Raw genomic sequence first — 16,981 nt, 5'->3', positions numbered from 1 at the left:
GAGTACCGAACCGATCTCGGTCGTGCGCTTGTTAGGCAGGCACAATGTTTGCGACGGCATAAAAGAATGCGTTAAATATAGTTCGGGACTTTTGCCCGAGACATATTTGAGTTATGAACTAGCTCTATAAACAACGAGCATATTGGGGATGGTGCCGAACTTTTCTTAAATGTCCAAAATGACCCCCGCATTTCGGGTCAATGTTGTGCCCGATCATTCAAGTTTCTCGGTGACGGCTAAAAACTTGAACTGGGCGCAGAGCTCCGCTAAATCACCTTCAAGTATATCGTCGTGCAGCGCAGTTTGAGCTCATCTCGCAAGCGATGCCATCGCCTGCTGCAAAACTGTTAATAACAGCCATTACACCGAGAAGAGAGAGAGAGCAAGGACAATAAATGCAGTGAGGTCAACCAAAGGAACACCCGGTTCGCTACCCTACACTGGGTGTGAGGGGAAGGGGGATTTAAAGAAGAATAGAGGGAGAGAGTGGGCACAACTTGAAGTGAACCAGTTTAAGAGACTGCTTATAGTGTCCCTTTGCATCTTCCTAAACCGAGAAAGTGTTTGCGGTAACACTAACTAGTGGTACCACTAACCAAGTTCGTTAGCGGAGGATAACATCATAAACAAAATAGGCTTAGACAAAACACGGAAAATCCATTTTTAGGCTCTGAAAATTCAACTTAGGCACCAGAATCTAAATAGGCATTTATAAGCACAATAGAAGTGCCATAAAAATGTTCATTTACCCATCATAGCTCGTGCTTATATGCTAAATAGGAACGATAAGGACAATAGAAAAAATAGGCATTTGCCTAAAGTTCCGGGCTCTAATTATGAGTCACGTATTAATGGAGTACTACGGATAGCGGGGCACTCAGGGGCACTCCGGGCATGCCTCCGGAACGCGGGCTTGCCCAGGCGCTCGGTCATTTGGCGTTCTACCCCTGTAGCACGCCATGCCCTAGCTGCTCAAGTAAACCTTTGAGGAACGCGATGTCGGAGTTGACGCGTTTCTCGGCCAAGCAGTGGTCTTCCAAGAGCTTCTTTGTGAGCGTCTGGAGCCGGTCGGCGCGCACGGCGTGGGAAGGCTGCGTTTGAATCGCTGTCCGTACGGAGGCAACCACCGCCCGCTGTTACGCAGCAGACGTGTCCCCAAACCTTACGCGCGCCACCTGGCCCGGCGCAGGGAGTACGCGAGAATCAGCGGCGACAGTCGGATGACGCAACTCGAATGGCGACGATGCCGGCACCACGCCGGCGATGCGTGCACGAGCTACACCCAGTGGCTCAAGAGGCTAAATGGATAGATACGCTCAAAGTGCCTGAAGTTGGCGAAGAATGCTTCGCATTAAAAAAGGGAAAGGAATGCAGCACTGTTGATTGCTTAATAATGAATTGATAAAGAGCAAGTGAGTAATAAACTGGACAGGAGATGTCTAAAAAAGAAAGGCGTGATAACAGAAGATAGACTTGCGCGCATTTGGAAAAGAGGGGAAATAAACACGTGCACCGGCACCATCGAATATCAAAACAAAAAAGAAAGAGAGAGAAAACGTGTGAGAGCAAGATACACACGTGCACACATTTGACATCATACCTACAGAAAGTCATACAAAAAGTAAAACACATGTCTATAATAATGAGCGACGAATGTGTGGAGCCAGCACACTGCGCAGGAAAAAAAGGAGAGCTCGTCAGCAGTTTCATTGATTCCACAAGCTACAGCTCTAAATTTAATAATGTGATGCGATTCTCGAGGCTCTCTTTCTCAGTGGGAGCGGAACCCTGATTCAAGGATATTTGCGATTATGTTATCAATTGGATATGAAGGGATACGTACTTTCTTTTTGAAAGCGTAAGATGGGGTAGAACACCACAGTACTTATTATCAATGCTGCAGTTTGTCCTATGTGCTGTCATTTACAAACAGAACATCCGAGCGATTAGATACAGTTGTGTGTGTGTGTGTGTATATATATATATATATATATATATATATATATATATATATATATATATATATATATATATATATATATATATATATGTGTGTGTGTGTGTGTGTGTGTGTGTGTGTGTGTGTGTGTGTGTGTGTGTGTGTGTGTGTGTGTGTGTGTGTGTGTGTGTGTGTGTGTGTGTGTGTGTGTGTGTGTAATGCCGCGAGCACCACGGGAAGCCTCTGCGGTTTGGGCTCCAGAGGAGGAGGTGGAAGTGGTGGAAGTGGAAAGGCAGATACGTGCGCTCCGGCGTCCCATCGAGCTCTGAGCATCGCGCATGTAGTACCAGAACAAGCCACATTACGCGTCCCCGTTTGGTAAATAGCGTGGGCACGGGGCTCTTGACGTATGACCGCACTTAGGGCGTCTCCGCGCGGGCGGTGCACGCATTTGCGTCGTCGCTGTCGACGTCGTTGTCGTGGCGATGCGAGGTGCCCACCCGCAGCTCGTTTCGGAAGCCGTGTACTACAGCGGCACTAATTTTTCCTGATTCTCTTTCCCCCCCCCCCCCTTCCTATCGTCCTCTTGTTGCTCTGCGCCCTCCCCCACCCACCTGCCTTCCACCCTCGCTTTTGCGGCGGTAGGCTTTCGTCGCGGAGGCCCGCCGTCAGCGGCGGCGACGGGGATAAATCTTGCTGCCCGGCTGTTTCGCGTGTCCTGCGGCCGTGTCTACGCGATGTACCACCGCCGGGAGAGAGAGAGAATGAGAGATGAAGAGGAGAGAGAGAGAGACTGATGAGCTGCGTGAAGAGGAACAGGGGCCGAGATGGATGCGCGATCCGAGGGGGATCTTGTTCGGCGATCGGTTATAATCGTAATACATGGCCACGGCGGCTGGCCGGAGAACAGGATGCGCCGTGGAGGTGCTTGTAGGTGCCGGCGTTGCCCGTGTAGGTGGCGCTCCGATCACCGCAAGGATCTGCCGGAACGCCGTCTCCGCCCTGTTTTGGCCGTGGTGGCTGGTGCGCCAAACGTGAGAATGAGAACGGTTGCTTCGTCCACTTGTCGGTCCTGGGACGATGCGCTTCGGATGGACATACGAAGGATTGAATAAAAGTGTCAGTGAATAACTGCGAGAATAAATGTTGTGTGCACTACTTCAAGAAGAAAGAACAGAAGCTGGACAGAGCGTAGGCAAGTTGAAGGAATTTAGGAGTACGCCACTTCACTGTTGTACCGCGTCAGCACCGACTCTGCGTACCCCGCGGCTTGGTTATTCAAGACTGGATGATGCGCTTTCCCGCTCTGAGCCTTCTGTGGTGATGTCGGCGATATCGAACATTTCATTTGGCTATGCCTGCAGTTCGGCACAGAGAGAAAAGTGATGGCCGACAGCCTGCAAAATAGGATTCCGCGCAGGACCTTTGAAGACGTCATTTTCTCCGGAGGACCTGCGGTAATCAGGAAGAGAGTGCAACGACTGGTGATTGCCTTCATCCGAGACATGGGGCTTTTCTACACCTCGTGACACACATAATGACACTCATAGGAGTCTCAGACGGTACAATTGCCGGCTATGTATGCCAGACTAACCCCGCCTGGTGCAACACCACCACAACAACCACCTACGCCACTGAAAAATGGCGTCATGGCCTCTCTGTGCCAGTTGGCGATGTAGCTGGCATATTGCTTTTAGTTGCTCTTGTGGTCTGCGAAGCAGACCAGAGCATGGCAGACATTGCAAGGCTGCCTTAGAATTTATAATTCATAGTTCGTAGTTATTCATGAATCACACGTAGTGCGTTTGCGAAGTGCAGCAAGCTCCGCAACAATTGACGTTGTCTGGTGACAAGTTTTAAACTGAATCACGACGGTCTTTACTGCGGAGATCACAGCTCCTGCAGATGCGCCCACTGTGGCATCAGTGGGCGGCATCAGTGGGCAACATGCCGATGAAGCGGTTAATAGGGCTCACTTAGATGGCGGGCAGGAACCCATCCCGCTCGCGAGAACAGATACTGCCAGAAAGGTTTGGATCCTCGTGCGTGATGTCACACAATCCATGTAGAACACGCCAGGTTTCCGGCATACTCGTCTGCACCGCCCGGACCCACCTCTCTTACTTCGCATTCCATAAGGACTATACCGAACCAAGACAGCTGTGGTTTGCCAACTGTAGCTTGGAATATCTTTGGCGAATAATTTTCCTAACAGCATCGGAATGGTCAGCAGTGCTGCCTGTAACAGTTTCGGCAGGCAGGAAACCATGTCGTCTGTCACTGTCCCCGCGACATATCCCAGAGAGAGCCACTCGCGACAGCATTGGCACGCCTCGACGACCGGTCGCTTTCTGAGCAGACGATCTTGGAGTGCCGCTTACAGGGTATTCACAAGAGGGCGACGAAGGCGCTACTGAAGTTCCTCCAGTGAAGCGGCTTAGTTTAACGACCTTGACGACCGAGTTCCTTCATGTGTGTGTCTCTTTTTATCTCTCTCTCTCTCTGTCTCGACCTATGCTTTTCTTTTTATCTTTCTATGATTTGCTCCTTCCCCAGTACAGGATTGCAAACTGGATCTTTATTTTCCAGCTAACCTCCACACCTTTCGCATCCAATTTATCTATCTCACTCTCTAGGGAGTAGGCGACGATATGGCAACTTTCGCTCTCACTTTATTTCCTTAAAGACTCCTCTGGGGGGTATTACATAAGGGGTGGGGTAAAAGATATTGAACATTTCGTTACAGGGAGTATCGAGAGGTGATTACGTGCATGAATACGGATTAGCCGGTCATGGCAGCGATATCGTGCGCAAGGTCGTTCCAGTCCTTGGCTGTATGAAAAAAAAAAAGATGCAAAAGTCACAGTAAGCGCGTGAGGACGGGCTATGTTTAAACAACGCCCTCTGCGACAGGATATGCGTGATGGTGACAAAATGTATGGTGTACGATTAAGTACACTCTGGTAAAGCTTATGGAATAATGACAAGCTAGCAATAAAACGACGATGGGAAAGGGTTTGTATGCCAGATTCTGCTTTTAGACATGTTACGCTGATATCGCACGAGAAAGCGGAGTGAAGAACCGGATGGCACGATTTTGAAAGGCTTCAAGGGCGCTTGTGAGGAAACTCTGGCGACGGTTCCAAATTGCATCTGCGTATTCTAGTTTGGCACGTATTAGTGTATCGTAAACTAGTAGTTTCGCGTGCTGTTGGCTGCTTTATAGGTGACGTCTTAAGAGCCCAAGCGATTTAATTTGTTAGCTGAAGAAATTACGTCAGTCACATGCACACTCCCGTCGAGATCATTTGGGACTGTAACATCCAAGTACTTGAAATTGGTAACTGTCTCGATGGGCTCCTTAGAGACTTCGTGCTGGAATATCAAATGGTTACGACGGCGAGAAATTGACACTGATTTGCATTTAGTAAGATTAAGGACCATTACACAGCGTTGACACACTTTTGAACATTATTGATTCGAAAGCATCGAATGGCCCATTGAGCGAAAAAGCCGGTGTCTGTACCAGCGAAACTCGGCACCTTAGTTCCCATTAATAAAGCTGCGACGCCACGTCATGCGCGCGCCTCGACGGAGGGAAGAGGGCATTGCAGTGACGTCACGTCGCCCTCGCTTTCGCTCTCGGAAGCCTGTGTTGTTCACGCGTGCCTTGTCGGTGCACGCTCTCGCCTGCGTTCTAACTTGGCCTCGGTGATCGCTGAAAAGAAATTAATGCACGAAAAACATAATAAATTCCAGAGGGAAAACGTTGGCGGCAGTGAGTTTCGAACCGACGAGCCCAGGCTCAGAGATCGCGTGTGTTACCCACGGTGCTAAACCAGCGCCTCCCAGATAGCCGGCCTGTGAATTTAGGACATCATGCGAACTTAGGACCCCCAGTGGCGTAGCAACAGGGGGGGGCCGGGGGGTCGTGGGCCCAGGGTGCACGGGGCCAGAAGGGGGGGGGGGTGTCATATACGTCTGAAGACACCCGAAAATTGCCGATAGCCTCGCCTTCCTCGACTACACCCGGGGGGGGGGGGGGGGAGGGGAGTGACAGAAGAGCTAAGGGACCCGGGTGCCAGACGACCTACCTACGCCACTGAGGACAGCTTTAGGACATCATGCTACTTGGACCGCAATTTTCATTCCAAAGCTCGCCGTGGCGGAAGCGGTGATGCGAAAATCACCGCGGCTTAGTAGGCAGCGTTCCCATCAGATTATATGGCAGTCGGGGAAGCTAGCGTGACGTCACGCTACCTTCCCAGTTTATGTATATAAATAATGTGTATTATAAACCATTCCAGAAAAATTACAATGAAGTAAATTCTGGGGTTTTGGAAAACACATTTAGCGCCAGCCAACAAGGAGAGAAGAAAGACGACTCCCACAATGCGCACCACAATGCTGGGGTTTTGCCTGCCACAACCATGATTTCATTGCAAGGCACGCCGTGGGGAGGGACTCCAGATTGATTTTGACCACCGGGGGTTCTTTGACGTGCGCCTCAATCTAGGTAACGAGCGTGGTCTCTTCTTGTTTTTTTTTTTGCATTTGGCCTTTTATGGAAATGCGACCGCCGCGGCCGGGGTCGAATCCGCGACCTGGTGGTCAGCAGCGGAGGCTAACGCGGCAGCCTACTACGACGCAGCCTGTGAAGCTGTCACGCACTCGTCACGCCAGAAGCTAATGTCACCAATGGACTTCGTCACGCACCCGTGTGGCGTCGAGCACGTGAGAAAGTCGCCCATTCCGTAGCTACCAGTGAAGTGAACTTGATGCAGTTAGCGAGAAAGGAAATGCTGATTTACGTGCTTCACTCTGAAGCATAGTCTGTTACCGGCGATCCCTAACTAAGCAAATCTAGAGGCGAAGTGAAGCCGCTTACTCGGCTTATTCTGACATTTGCGAAAGAAAAAAAAATAAGGTAGTCTGTCATATATGGCCGTCGAGAACTCGCGATTTCGCACACGTGAACGCCTGTTCGTTGCTTACCTGAAACGCTAACAGCGTCGCTCGTAGCTCTTACGGATCGGGGAAAGTTATGGGACAGGGAAGAAGAGAAATATTGGTACAATCGGTATTGGCTAAGCGCAGCGTACTGTATGTCTCGATAGTCGTGGCAGAGGAAGAATACTAGTTGGCGACACGTCACGTACTCCATTAAATAGCCACAATAAAGAAGGCGGTCTGTAGCGCTTCGTCTCTGCGCGTTACCTGCGTCTTCTGTCGCGTCTGTCGCGCTACAGCACGTAGTGTTCAGTCAGCATACGGAGCGGCCAATTTTATGCGAAGCATACTAGCCGCACCAACGTTAGTATCTAGTAGCGATGAGCCGCACAACCACGCTCTTCCTTGCTGCGCCGCGCGCGGCCGCGTAGCTACCATATGACGTCATAACAGCTGCAAAAGCGGAGGCTCAACTCGTGCGCTCGCTTGCGGCCGCGTAGCTACATAGCCGGGTCTCAGCTCGTGCGCTCGCCTGCATGAGTTGTTTCTTCGTCTAGCCGAACCAAATATAGCCAAGCAACAGCAGTTCATCAGGCTAAACAGTGGTTCAACAACTAAAATAAAGGCTAGTATGCTTCGCATCCTGGGCTTAACCTTAGCTAAGCCGCAGCCATTTTTTTTTCTTTTCCACTAAGCTCCACGTCTAGTTCTATGGGCTCTCCTAACAGCGCTTTGTTTGTCGGTTAGGCTCGTCGTTTGACGCGTCCATCTCGCTATCAGCACAGCCAGTCACACAGTATGCCGAGCCTTGCACCAGCTTGGTTGATTTGCATATTATATTCGACTGTACAATCTGCCGCTCACAGGTCGGAATTCATGCGAAGTCGTGTGGGTCCTGTTCGCTTGGGCGCCCGGCGCGGAGCGCTCGCCCCGGTTTTCTGCTTCTTCGGGCCCGACTTGTCGCGTTTTCGCCTCGAAAACGCTCCGCCTTTTGGGCTCTCGTATGCGAGGGTGCCAGAAAGTATGGCTGGTGGGTTGTCGTAAGAGAGACAGTGTACACGTGGGCGTGTCCTTAAGAAACTCCTTTGTGTGTGGCCCGAGTGTGTATACGCAGCGAGGACTGAGCGCCTTGTAGGCCTCTTGAATTCTTTCTTTTATTTTTTTCGGGGCTTCGTGAACTGACTGTCGCAATATCCAACTGTCTGGGAAAGGGCATTGTATGCCTTCTGACTCGCGCGCCCGTCGTCGACGTGGCGAGTGGCACGTTTGACGCTCCTAGGCGAAGTGATCGTTTTTGTTTTTTTCTTACTCTGGGATTTCTAACGGTGCAAGTGAAGTCGTGTGTATTTTTGTGCCCTTTGTTTTGCTGTTTACCCCTGCTACGCGTTAGAGAAGGTTAGCTCGAATTGTTAAATGTGCGCTGCAATACCTTTTCCTCACACCTGAGAAACTCACGGTCACAAGTGCGATGACTCTCACTCTATATGTCACCGAAGAAATGTTTTAAAAGGAACCTAATAAGAGCGGTCTTATGAAAGAGCATAATGTTTACTTTCCGCATTCCCCCTCAAGACAACGTTTTCTGTAATGGCGGCGCCGATAGGAACGGCTTGCATTTCCCTCCTTTCGTCCATTTTCTTTTTTTTTTTTAACGCGCTGCGCATATGATGTTCCGTCAATGTTGGCGTCTTTCAAATGTGCCCGAGAGTGCCGCTTCCCCGCTTGCTCGATTGAAGTGGGTGCGCTTGCGTGCGCGAGGAGCTTAACTCACGCTTGTGAACACTCGCCCAATGGCTGGCGTCTGTGGGCGGTCATTCTGCCTATGACGTCATCGAGAGCGGCGAACGAGAGGAGGCCTCGAAAGGTGTGGAAGAGAACAAGCGATTCGTTACGAGAGATTATGTGGTCCCGTTTGCACGCAGCGCAACAATGTTTGGCTACGATGTCTACAGGAGCACTGTGTACAAATCGCTAAAGTAGCCTTTTCTTCATTTTTTTTTCTTTTTACTATAATCAAGAAATGTTGTAGAGCACCTATAGGTGAAACACGCTGAGTTCCTCCCTTCTCTCTTTACTACGTGAAGAGCTCATCACACCGCGCCATAAAATTCCTCGTGGATGGCTCTTCGCGCTGCTTGGTAAATTCTCGATGTGCCCTTGTCCTGATGGCTTAGTGCAGTACGCCGCTGGCCGCGAGAGGCGCTGTAGTACATGGCTCCGGAGAACCTTCAATCGCCTAGCGTTAATAAACGTGTATACAAAAAGTTATATAAGAGTTATTTTCGTATTTCGCACCCGTCGGAATGCCTCTGTCATGGCTAGGAGTCGTACCTGCTACCTTCTGCTCGACAGAGCACAGGCACAAAGTCACAGACACATCGCCAGTGCGGCTGGTAACAATAGCAGAGAAGTCTGTTTTCTTAGAAGTCGACATACCTTGCTGCACATAGGCAACAGGACACGTAACCACCATAGGATGATTTGTACGGGGTCATCATTTTTAGGTTACGGCAGTAAAAAAATATCGCCTGTGGCAGATAGGTTAATTCTAGCTCTTGAGCTGGATTATCCAAAGAATGCGACATTACGTACGCGACAAATCGAAACACGTGATCGAGTGATTGACAGAAACTTCCCAAATAATTACTTTACCGCAAATGTTGCAGTTTACGAATTGGAGACGGTGAGTTTGCAAGGCGTATCCACATAGAATTAGTTTCCAAGATGGCATCGTTTTTGAGGTATGTGCCAAACACCAGCGGTAAAAATGCGCTGCTGTTACACTTTAGTTTTTTTAAGAAAACGCTATTTTATGCATTGAAGCACTAGAGTAACTGTAACGCCCATGTATTTCATCCGATACTTTCGCAATGAATATCTCGAAACTGGTGCCACGCAGAAAATTAATTCTAAGTGGATACGCCTTGCGATCTGACCGGCCACACTTCGTAAATAGCAATATCGGTCGCAAAGTAAATAAATAACAAGTTAATTGGTGTTTATTTTGTCAATTAGTTGAAGACGTGTTTCGATTTCTCGGGCAAGTAAGGTCTGCCCCTTTAAATAATCAATCTCAGACACTTTAGTATGGTGCATGACACAGGCGATATTTAAAAATTCGGTACAAATTAAATATGATCAGCCGGTATATCCAACGTGCGCGGCAAAGATTAAAGACCTGACGATCGAAGCCCTAGGTTGGAACTGCAAGAAACCGGGATGTGTCTAAATGCGACGAGCAGTGAGATGATTGTTTAATTCACCTTGTGGACATTACGTTTTATGTCAGCAAGTGCCCAGCCCCGTTGGATTACTCCGCAAAGACCGGGCAGATTAAATTGGCTAGACGGGCCCGTGAACACGGTGCCTTACGGCTTGTTCCCATGTTAAGCCATGACTGTAGCACACGCTGATCAAGAAACTTTTCACACAGTGGACTTCGACAACATGCTTTGATGATGTGTAGTGAAAAAAAGATCTGTATGCTGTGGATCCTGAGCTAAAATTCAGTTTTTTGTTTAATCGATTTTGGCTAGATGTGGCTCTCACCAACCAGTTCCTGTATAAAAGAGAGCTTGTGGCGAGCCATGTGAGGGCGCCTGAGGAACCCCAATGACTCGTTAATCATGCGCTTCTGGTTGACCTCCCTGCCTTTCCTCGCTTTGATATATATATATATATATATATATATATATATATATATATATATATATATATATATATATATATATATATATATATATATATTCGCGGACCGTAGCCTTCTTTAGACAGTGCAAGGAGGGCATTATGTGCGGTGCGGAATCTTGTTTATTCACGGAACCTAGTCTCTCTCTCTCTCTCTTTTATCTGGGCGGGTTTCCACGCGGCATAATGTGGAAATTAAGTTTTTATGTAAGCATACAGGGCTGTTTCATGCAGATACTGCAACGGCAACATATGAAACAAATTTTCAGTGGGCCATCGTTAATACTGGTCGGGTTATTCGGTTCTTAACTGGACGCCCTTTAGCGCGTTTTCGTGCACTGCCTTTGTTTTAGGGCAAATGCAAAGTAGATGACAGGTGACCGCAGTAGCGGAGTTCTTTGGACATTGGACATTGTCTTTATATGTTTGACGCCAAATACGAGCAATGGCTCGTCCAAGGGCATCCCCCGAACCGAAATCTTCGGATAGACGCCTCCTCCACTCGAGAAAGGCTGTGGGTAATGGAGAAGTAAGCGCAATATGGACATCACATCGAGCACAATGACGTTTAGCATAATAAAACTGCACAGCGCACACCATTCCCTTCCACTCGCTGTAACAAAGACGCAAAACGTTTTTTTTTTCTTTTTTTCAGCTCTGCACGAATGGCACGCCATAACAACAGTATGGAAAGTCCACGGTCCAGAACATAATCTAAATTACAAAAGAAGCGATGGCACACAAAGGGAGGTGGCGGTGGAGACGTGTTGCTTATAAATGTAGGCAGTATTTTCCTTCTGTCTCATGCCAAACACACGACATTAACGTTCTCGAGTCCCGTACCTGCGTCATAATGAACGGAAATTTTGATGGAATATTGAGCTGAGCTATTGGAGTAGATCACGCTTCTACACTTGTGAAAAGACATCTGTTGATGTAAGATACCTCGATAAAACATCAAAGGCAAGTGTCGACGCCCTCCTGATGCTCTCGCACTAGCCCGCCCTACATTTCACGTTGACTTCGCAAGTCAACGCCCAGTAGTGTATTTTGTTGACACAACGCAGAAGCAGGCTAGCGTTCAACCAATCGATTCCGCCCTTTCTTTCTTGCTTGCTTAGCGTCAGCGGGAATATTCAGAAATCAGCGACATGTGTTTACCGCCTTTCACGGAGGGTCGCTTCGTGTAATAAATGTCAACTTTGTGAATCAGTGTAGCTGAAAGGCACCGGCTTTGGCTATTGTCACGTTCCCCCGGGCCGCTTCGTTTCTTTTAAAATCTTCTTACGCATTCAGTCCATTGTGCCCCCGCCTATTGATGAGCTTTCTGCCATCAGAATTCGGTGAGTCAATAATTGAGTAAGCCACGAGGCGCCCAGTTCGCGTGACCTCGGTGACGAAGCTTTTAAACATCGAACCTCCCTAATGGCGGGACTGGATAAACGCTGCGCCGCGGAAGGTCTTTTAATCTCGTCCGAGAGAGCGCTACGTAATATGGATCGCTCTAAATTTATTTCGTTTTACATCTGCTTTTATATGCAGCGCGCGCCCCTAAGAGTTCACCCGACTCCTTCAATACTCTCGACGTTTGCGCCGTCGCCAAATGTCACAGCTTCACTTCCCCTTCGCTGCTCATGGGTTGTTTTTTTATCTTTGTCCTAATTAAGACACTTTATTAATTCGTTCAGCCCTTCGCTCATTTTTTTTTCAGTAGTCTCGAGAGCTCGCATTCTTTTCGTCCCGTCACTTTCCCCGCATACTTCCGTCCAGAAGCGAAGGAGAAGCAGGAAAAAAGAAGCGAAAGAAATAAAAAAAGTCAACGAGAGCGCGAGATAAGGGGGGAGGGGGGCGAGAGAAAGAAACAGGAATCCGAGAAAGTCATCTGCTGGAATTCTGCGAACGGGCTCTCCTCTTTTCTGGATTACCTATTTGCTTCCACGCACGCGATCGCGCTATTTGGTTTAAGCATTTTTCTCCTATTATTAACCGTGTCCTTTGTCTTCTCGCCCCCATAAGGTTATGCCTCCCCATTCGCTTTCTTTTTTTTTTAAATCTTGTATTCCTAACCTTTTTTTTTTTTTCACTCTCTCGGGAGCGCGTACGCAAATTATTTCTGAGCCCCCCGCCCCCCCCCCCCTCCCCCAACCCGCGTGCGCGCGCGCTCCTCGGGTGGTGTGTGCGTATACTAAACGCCGAGGCTCCGTTCCTTCATATTCTCGTTCCTCGGGAGAGCTCTCTTTTTCTTGCCTTTCGGCGCGAGCGCGGGATTTCAATATCCACGATCCCGCGACCGACGACCACGGCAGGTGTACACACACACGCCACGGCGCTCCTCCTCCTTTCACGCTCTCCCCCACCGTGCCTTGATTCCCCAATTTTCGTTCAAATTGCCTTCGACGCTGCCTGTGCTCCTGCGCGTTCGCAAATCTGCACCGCTTGCGCCCTATGCCTGCCGTCTTCGCGCCACTTATAACGCGTCCCTCCCTTTCTCGCTTTCTCACTCTCCGGTTCCTTCCCTTTCCTACCTTCTTCTTGGTTTATTTCGCCCTAACTACGCTATGGCCCAGACCCCCCCCCCCCCCCCTCCCGGCGCTTTTGTTTAAATTTCACCCTGTGCCTCCACCTTCCATTTTCTTTCGGGCCATCGATTAGCGCTTCGGGCCTTATGGGACTTCGCGAGCCGCGCTCAGAGTCTCTGGAGCCTCGCTGTCCGCTTATTTGCTCCTGCTGCTGCTGCTTCTTTGCCCGTCGCCTTCTCCGCTACCCGCTCGCGACCTTCTCGCCGCCCTCTTCGTTTATCTTTTCCGAATGTTCTTGCTCACTTACAGCTTTCCGTCTGCCCGCCTCGTAGATTTCTTGTCTTTCTCTTATATTTCGCATTTTGCCGACGTCGCGCTGCACACTAACATACACGCATATATATATCTCCTCCTCGCACCTCTAAAGCTGTAGAGCAAGCTATAGCACAGGCTGCTCTCTTTGCCTTTCTGTAAAAAAAAGATAATCTCTCTCTCTTTCTCTGTCTTCGTCAGTTTTTATTCCGTGACTCTCGAGCTTCTATGACTTGTACATGCGCCCATATTTTCATTAGCACGCACGTCTTTTCAGTTAATGCTTTCAGACTGTGTCGATGTACCCCTTCCAATTAGCTCTTTCGTTCCATCGTTTCCTGTCTTGTATTTCTCTATGTTTTCTTTACTTTTGTTTAATATGCTCCACCTTTTACTCAGGATACTGCGACACTTACTAACTTCTCTGTAGTTAACGCATGTACGGCGCTCTTCGAGAATCTGCGTCGTCACCAACTTCGTCACAATTTCACCACATCCTCCCCTCTTCGCACTCCTCTTCACTCTTCCCTCCTAAACTTCTCCTTTACCCCCCTCCCCTCCTTCCTCACTTTTCTTTATTTGCTCAATATCGATGCTGCCTACCTAGCGTCTCTGCCCCCAAACCAGCGCTCAACTACCGCTTCCTCCCTACATTGGTATGAATTCTGTTCGCCCTCTCTTCGTTTGTCTCAAGTTGGGCAACAAAATTGTTCTTCTCTCGAAACTTAATTCCCGTCGTCTTCCGGCTCCCTTTTCGTCAACACAAATAATAAGTTAGACCTTTTCTATTTTTTTTTCTCGCTGCACACTCGTTCTGTCTGTGTTTCAAGCTAGTGGCATTTCATTTTTCTCGGTTCTCTCGTTGAGAATTGAAGCGGTAGCGTTCGCGCCGTTTCATTCGCTTCCTTCGTGTTTATTTTCCTTTCTGCCTCGCGGTTTCCGTTGCTTCTAACGGTCTTCCTGCGTGTTTCATCCTCTAAACAGTCACCTCCCCTCCTCACCTTTGAACAGTCTTTGGTTCTCCATGTTTGGCTCTAAGTTTATCTATGGGACGCGAATCGCGGCACCGTGGCTTCCTGTTGTTTCTTTGTTTGATCGCGTTGGAGACGAAACCGGGAGTGAGCGCTGTGTGACGATGGCAAGTTGCCTGGAGACGACATATGGAAACATAATATAAAGAAAAGTGCGACAGGAGGTCGTTGTTGACCCCGCTTAGCGTGTCGGATCTTTGGTACTGTAGTACTTGTGTTTTGTGATGAGGTTTTCAAGCCATCTTCGAGGCAATGCTTCAACACTTACCGTGATTTCTTTCTATTTTGTTGACAGTGCTTCCATTGAAAAGGTAGCTGTTGTTGTTTTAATGTGCGCTTCGTATATGTATTCAGATACAATTTTAGCTCCTACCTTCCTAGGATAGGATATCATCGGAATAACTTTTTTTAAATGCTGGCAACCGAGGGTTTGACGCGTCGTGACGTTGGCCAAGCGTCGACCCGGGGTTATGCCCTACTCTACTTTAGCCCAGTTCGGTCCGTTTGTGGCGGGTCGTAAGGCTTGTGCTTTTCGAGCGCACCCCGGGCCTGCTGGACGGCCCCTAGTTGAGACTGCACTGCAGTTTGAAGTTCGGGCGAGTATGTCCTGGAGGTAGCTTCGGTCTATTTAGCTGTGGTTGGTGACGTATTGTGTACATTGTCATTACCGCGGCGTCAGCCTTAAAAGTGATCAACCCTGTAGCCCACCAGTGAAGACGATGCAACTTCCACGCCATTACCCAATATATCATCCGGCACTGTATCTTGCTCAGAAACAAAAACATCACCGGCAAGCATTGGCGGTTTCTTTGTGTCGCCTGCAGCCTTAATCGACATTTACTTAGACTGTTTAGGTACCATTCCAGAAAACTCTTAACGGATGTTTCGTGCCAAGAAAAGAGTTAGTTTACGAGAAAATTACATAGGGAGGGTCCGAATACCTTTTTCGAAATTCAAATCTCCCACCACATAACCGGGGCGAGTGATGACGTTGCATACGCCATCACCATCCTTTGTTGCCGTCGGTGAGTAAAACGGCGACCGACAGGCGGCGGTACCGAGCCACGACAGAGCGGCGGATTCGCCGGCGCAGCTGCTTCTTGGTGAAGTGGCGTAAACCGCTAGGGCATACCGCGACATCACATGGAAGTTCAATTCTCTGCTACTTGCAGTTTGTGCGGGTTTTGCGCGCCAGCGAAACCAGCGCAGCACTACGCGATAACGAAACTACTGAAACGCGAAAGCGTGGGCGGCGTGGAGTCGAGCGAAAACGAAGCCTTTCGACCAGCTGCGTCGTTGTCAGGGTAATCTCAATTTTTTTTTTCTAGAAATGAAATAGAACTGGACAAGTAGCATTTTATCCCGTCTTATAGTACAATACGAGAATGTTTTTTACAACGAGTGGTTGAGTACTAGTGACATAATTTAACTGAGGAGTGCTTTCGTCATTGGGCAAGTACTTGAATGTCCAGGGGAAGTCTCTAATCATATCCTGCATTTACCTCAATTTCTCGATAATTAAGGCTCTGTTCGCGATAATATTGACGACTTAGAGATTCTCGAGCACTAAACTATCACCTTAGGTTGCGTTAATATTTGCATTTAGTGTCCCTTTAAGAGGAAGCTTTAGCTCGGGCCCAACTCGTATGCGGCCTATTTAAATACATGTAAAACGCAAACGCGCTTTTCTGAGATGACTACCGGACCGATTTTAATGAAGTTTCTTGCATTCGAGAGAGCAAGTTAAATTCTAGTGACTGTTGGAAGCGGAATTTCGATTTGTGGCCCGCATACTGGTCAAAGAATTTTTTTAATTCATAAGGTCCAAAAAATAGACGCACGAAGTTTATTTTTTTTTTTTAATTATGGGGTTTTACGTGCCAAAACCACTTTCTGATTATGAGGCACGCCGTAGTGGGGGACTCCGGAAATTTCGACCACCTGGGGTTCTTTAACGTGCACCTAAATCTAAGTACACGGGTGTTTTCGCATTTCGCCCCCATCGAAATGCGGCCGCCGCGGCCAGGATTCGATCCCGCGACCTCGTGCTCAGCAGCCTAACACCATAGCCACTGAGCAACCGCGGCGGGTGCACGAAGTTTATTAATTTATACCTCTGCATCGAGAAGACATATCGCGGTTTTCTAAAGGACATCCATTAGATCATTCAAAGCGGACAAATTCATTATGTCAATTTACATCATACGTGAATTTGTTACGTTGTGTACCAGGGTTCTGCAAAAACTGTATTTCCATATTACTGTCTTTTTTTAGATTCATGTGTAACGAATCAATTTTGTCCGCTTTATATGTACTATCATGTGCAATTCCCAGGATGGCGATATCATTTTGCTTTGCTGAGTGACAGAGTTCTAAACTTGATAGTTTCTTTTTCCGAAAATTTGTGATTTTTGCCAATTTTCAGTAAGGAGTTTGCAACCTAAATCAAATATTCGAAACCAGCAGTTACTAGATTTTAAATTTTTCATTTAAATGCAGCAAACCTTGTAAAGTTTGGTGAAATGGTTGCCGAGAAAAAGGAA

The sequence above is a fragment of the Dermacentor albipictus genome, chromosome 1, assembly GCF_038994185.2.
Source record: "Dermacentor albipictus isolate Rhodes 1998 colony chromosome 1, USDA_Dalb.pri_finalv2, whole genome shotgun sequence".
In the NCBI taxonomy this organism is placed as follows: Eukaryota; Metazoa; Arthropoda; class Arachnida; order Ixodida; family Ixodidae; genus Dermacentor; species Dermacentor albipictus.
This window is presented reverse-complemented; position numbering follows the sequence as displayed.